The sequence below is a fragment of the Adiantum capillus-veneris genome, chromosome 17 (genome assembly GCF_014529385.1).
Source record: "Adiantum capillus-veneris isolate H3 chromosome 17, ASM1452938v2, whole genome shotgun sequence".
Taxonomy (NCBI): Eukaryota; Viridiplantae; Streptophyta; class Polypodiopsida; order Polypodiales; family Pteridaceae; genus Adiantum; species Adiantum capillus-veneris.
This window is the reverse complement of record NC_140947.1, coordinates 47,274,895-47,280,894: the sequence shown is the minus strand read 5'-3', so window position 1 is coordinate 47,280,894 and position 6,000 is coordinate 47,274,895.

The window sequence follows — 6,000 nt, the reverse complement described above, 5'->3', positions numbered from 1 at the left end:
CAACCCCTGTCGGGCATGGCGCAGCAGTAGTCGATTTGGACGCATCACAGGAGGTGGCCGACCTGAGGAGGAGCTGAAGTGTGCACGGACGTGCAGGTGGCAGACGGAGTCAAGGTGAGGATGATTGTGGCGCTGCAGGCTGGCGGGTAGAGCGGCAATGACGGCTGTGATTGCTAGAGAGAGAGAGAGAGAGAGAGAGAGAGAGAGAGAGAGAGAGAGAGAGAGAGAGAGAGAGTGTGTAACATTTAATGGCCTAATAACTTATGTGTAGCGGAAATTAGCATGAACATAGTGGGCATTTCATTAGAATAGATTCCTAATGAGAATTACAAGAGTGCTTGGGTGGAGAGAGCAACAAAAAGCATAACACCTAGTTAGATAGCATCGACAATACTTTCAAAAGAGAGAGAAATTAAGCTATTGACAACAGTTGAGGACCGGATTTTCATGGAGCCGGTCCCCCCCTCCAAAAGGCTTTGTATTATGGTTTCTCCCATCAAGAAAGACATTGTACAATACAATTCTTTGTGTTCCTTCAAGACTAGCTAGTGCAATGAAGATGGAAACTTCATGCACTAAGCAAAACACTTAACAAACACAACTTGAATTATCCCCGTTCTCAGACCCAAGACCTCACACACCTTCGAAGATGGTGAGAGCTAGCAGGGTATGAGAGTAGATTGAGAGGAAGAAGGAGTATCTTATGAGAAAGATGTACATCTCCTCACATAATCACTCATATGTAGCATAGCTTAGCTTAGTAATTAGCTTGGTAGAGGAGATGAGCATGCATTGAAGCTTGGCTCTTGGTTGGATTTGCATCCACATGCCAAGAGAGTGTTGATGTAGGCTTCTATCTCACAAGCTTGGAGTAGGTGATGAGTTCTCCATTAAAGCTTGGGAAGAGATAGTCTTCTCTTTCTTCACACATGAGCTTGTGTGAGTGTGTGTGTGTGATCATGCCTTGAAAAAATCAGCCCCCTCTCTCTCTCTTGGGCGAGCCCTCTTGCTAATTGCTCTTGTTGAAGCCTCATTGGCCCTCCCCAAGTCAAGCCAATTACAATTAAGCATCATAAGTGATAGCCTTCTAACATGTGTCCCCCTTTTCCCTTTTGTGAGAGCTTTAGGTAATTAAATAATTAAACTAAACTCTCATTGGACCCCTTTGCCTCTGGCCAATAGGAATCAGGCAAGCCATGGGGCTCCTGAATGCTCATTGGACCCCTTGGGAGACTGCCCAATAGTCTTCTAGGAGACTTAATTCTCATTCGTTTCTTTTATTAAATGTTTTTAAATTAATTAAACTAGATTTACTCTAGCTTAATTCTCATTGGTCCACTTCAAGGGTCATCCAATAGAAATTGGGCACACCTTGTGGGCATCTGGCCTAGGGAGCTGACATGTGTCCCTCATTCCCTTTGTGTAAAGGGAGACTGTGTGTGTGTGTGTGTGTGTGTGGCTTTCTCTCTCATCCCCTACCTTTAGGGCTCGCCCCCTCCCATGTAGGGATGTGCAAAGACTTTTAGGGCACACACAAAGCATCCAATTTTCCCTAGGGTTGACCTTTGGACACAACCTTTGAATTTTGGAACCTTAGCATTTTGGAAGTCTTAATGGGCTGAACCTTAGGGTCTTTTTAGCCCATTGTTGCACATGGCTCTTTTGCATATGGCCCCCCCTTTGGATCCCTATTTTCCCTCCTTTGGATCCCTACTGTGGCCGGTCTGCTAGCTTAACCAATATTCTAGCTTTTTCTCCCCTGGCCTTCCCCACATTAAATGATCAGTTTAATATGAGAAAATCATTTAGGAGAATTAGATATTGATTATTATGACATTACCTCTCTCTTGAAATCATAGTCGTCCTCGACTATGGTGTAGAGAAGATAAAGCATGTTCATGAGTCCTTTTCTTAGCGGGTAGAGGATCCCTATGTTACCCTACGACATCATTCCACAATGGATGACTAGTCCATTTGGCGCTTGAGAGCCTGAGGCTGCCGCAAGCATGTCTGCACATTAGTCCTATCAGTCTTCCATAGTAGAGTGACAAGCTCTACTTGGTGTTTGGGAGACGTCGTCTCCGCAAACTTGATCTAAGCATGCATACTACTTCATTTTTGTGCACAAATAAAGAAAAAGAGAGTCTTATAAGACAAAAATTTTGTTCATTTTTAACATTTTGTACATTTGCTTACTCTTGGGAAGCATTGTAAGCATTGACAAGGTTTAGGTTATCCTTTAATTGTATGCCTTGCATCCATCTAGCATCTTCAAAAGGATAATTCTTAAAACTTAATAAGATATCATCGGATAGTCTTACCGCCTCTTAGTACCTTGTCTTCATGTCGGAGAATGGACTCGGGCTGCAGCACCTCTTCTTGGTCCTCGATCTCCGGTGGGTCTTCAATAGTTGGTTATTGAGGTGGCTCTCCTTTGTAAGGCTTTAATAGGCTCACATGAAAAGCATTGTGTATGAGCCAATCATTGGGCAACTTGAGTTGATAGGCCATCTCATTGATTGGCCTAAGAATCTGAAAGGGACCATAGTACCTTTTTGCTAGTTTAGCATAGTACTTTTGGTGACCCGTAGGATTCTTGCCCGTTGTGTGCCTTAATCGAGCCTTGGGAAACTTTAACAAGACCCAATCGTTTTATTTAAAAGCTTGGGCTCTTTTGTGCTTGTCAGCAGCAGCCTTTTGCCTTTGCTGTGAGATAGAGATAGCATCCTTAATCTTTTGAAAAGATTCTTGTAGGTCTCGGCTATAATCATCTGCAGCGAAGATCTTCCCATGTACCTTAAGTAGCAAGGGACTTTTTGATCTTCCCTCAATTACCTCGAAAGGTGCTTTTCCCGTGGAAGTATGTATAGTGTTATTGTAAGCATACTCCACTAAGGGTAAGTACTTCTCCCATTGGGATCTTTGATCTACTTCCGTTACATAGGCTTTTAGTAGATCGAGAATGGTTAGGTTAGCTATTTCACTTTGGCCATCAGTTTGTGGATGATAGGCTGAAGAGAAGTTTAGCCTTGTTCTCAAAGAGACCCTTCCAGAAATTACTGGTCATTCTAGGATCTCTATCCGACACTATGGACATAGGCAAGCCATGGTACTTGAAAATTTGTGAAATAAAGAGGGTTGCCATTTGATGGGCTTTGATAGTCTTTTTGACAGGTATAAAATGAGCTTGTTTACTAAACCTGTCTACTATCGTCCATATTCCCGTATTCCCATGGATAGACTTAGGCAATCCAAAGATAAAATCCATGGATATGCTCTCCCATGGTGAATTAGGGATTGGCAAGGGTTGAAGCAATCCAAGTTGCTTCCCTCTATCAAATTTTGTCTTTTGGCATACCACACATTTGGAAACATACTCTTGTATGTTCACTTTCATGGTAGGCCAATAGAAATATGTTTCAATTCCCTTTAAGGTAGACTGAATCCCTCTATGCCCCACATAAGGTGGAGCATGAGATTCATACATTACTTTCTCACGTAGTGAGTTAGTAACGCATAGTCTATTGCCATAGAGAAGATAACCATCTTGTAAAGTAAATGGTTCTTCTTTCTTCCCTAATGCAAGGGCTGAAATCACATCTCTAAAATCGGGATCAATAGCATACTCATCTATCATTGAAGATAGATCATTGTGAGTTGCTATGGAAACCGCATTCACTCTCGGCCGTCTTGAGAGTGCATCAGCTACTTGATTATGCTTGCCAGCAATGTGAGCAATATGAAAATGAAATTGCGAAAGGAAATTTGCCCACCTCATTTGTTTGTCGGAGAGCTTGGTCTGCGTCATGAAGTACTTAAGACTTTGGTGATCCGTTCGCAGAATGAAAGGAGTCCCCAATAAATAGTGCTTCCATGAGTCTAAGGCATGTAGAACTCCAAGGAGTTCCTTTTCGTATATGCCTAGAGCTTGCTCAACAGGGTCGAGCCTTCGACTCTCATAGCCTATGGCGTGCCCTTCTTGGAGCAAAACAGCTCCAAGGCAATCACCACAAGCATCGCATTGGACCTCAAATGGTTTTGAGAGATCTGGTAGTGTAAGCACAGGTTGAGAGATAAGCTTTTCGAAAGCATTGTTCTCCTTAGCAGACCATGTATACCTAACGCTTTTCTTTGTTGGGTCATGTAATGGCCCCGCAATTTGTCAGAACTTTTCTATGAAGCGTCTATAGTATGCACACATACCTATGAAGCTTCTTAGTTCATGAAGATTCCTTGGTTTAGGCCATCCTTTTATTACCTCTAACTTGGATGGATCCATTTGGATGCCATCTTGAGAGATAATGTGACCTAAATATTGAATCTCTTGCAAGAAAAATTCACTTTTCTTTCGATTAACATAAAGTTTATTCTCTCTTAAAACTTGAAATATTACCTGGAGGTGTTGCTTGTGTTCCTCCAATGAATTAGAGTAGATGATAATATCATCAAAGAAAACTCCAGTGAAGGTTCGATGAGGCCTGAACAGCTTCTCCATCAAGCGGTTGAATGTGGCTAGTGCATTGGTCAAGCCAAAAGGCATGACAATGTATTCGTAAAGACCAAATGTAGTACGAAATGCGGTCTTTACAATGTCTTGATCAACTATCCTTATTTGATGATAGCCACTTTTTAGGTCAACCCTACTGAAGTAGGTCGATCCTTGTAGCTTATCAAATAGGTCTTCTACCCGTGGAACGGGAAACCTATTCTTGATAGTGATCCTATTTAGTGCTCTTTATTGACTTGTTGAAAGCTTGTGTATGTACAATGGGGATGGTGTTACCCATTTCCTTAGCATCTATATACATGTCTTTTTCCCTGAACTTAAAGGAGATTCTCCTTTCAGGAAATTTAACATCGGCAGTCAGGCGGTCAAACCATGGTGCCCCTAGGATTACATCCTCATGCTTGAGAGGAGAGATAAATAAGTCCTCTTTGTCCACATAGCCTTGGACATGAAGCCTCAATTTTCCGATTAAGGGAGTGACTGAAGCTTCTTGCCCCTTGAAGGCACTGTCTGCGGGTAGGACATCTCCCATCTCGTAGGATTGTATTCCTAGCTTGGTGGCCAACTCTATAGATATAAAATTGTGAGTAGAACCAGGGTCAAAGAGAATAAAAGCATCATGTTCTCTTACCTTTCCCCAAGCATGGCATAGAGGAGATCCTTTGTGGTGAGTTTGGTGAGTCTCCTCCTCTTGGATTTCAACCAAGGAAGCTCTAGGAGGATCTTGGTGGTTGTTCTTTTGGGGACAAGCGCGGTATGCATGTCCTTGTTCGCCGCACTTGAAACACCGGTTATCCTTACGATAACGCTAAAGCTCTTCAGGAGAGAGTTTATTCTTACCTTTGTAAACTCCCTTCTCTTTAGCTTTGTTGGAGTTGCCCTTAGGAGACTTTTGGACATTGTCCTTCCCTTTAGGCTCATTGGAACCCTTGTTTTCCGGGGGCTTATTATTTCTTTTTGCCCCTGTTTGGAAATTGATTCGAGAGGCGACCATAGTGTGGTGTATTACCGCCGATATGGTACGTGGTCTTTGGGAGTTGACATACTCCGCCATTTCTTCGGTTAAGCCCGCATAAAATTGTTGCTTTTGCTCTCCAAAATCCAACTTTTTGAAGACAGTGGCTTTGAGTTGTAGGTCCCAAAACTTGTCTACATATTTGTGGATAGATTCATTGGGAGAGAGCTTTAAGCTTCGCCATTCGGTGAGTACTTTGTCTTTGGCATCGGTGGCCAAAAACTGCTTCATAATGGAAGCTCTTAAAGCTTTCCATGTTCGTGGAGCTTCACCGTTGGCTCGTAGGCTAGACCACCATTGTCTGGCGGACTTTTGAAAGTGCATAGCTACATGGCGTAGCTTAGAGGACTCCGTGAAGCCCTCATCTCCAAACGCTGCATCGAATTGTTGGATAAAGGCCAAGACTTTGTCCGTAGCACCAAAGGTACCATCATAGGTAAGGAAAGAGAGGCTGTTCCCTCCCTCTTTGAATTTCTTC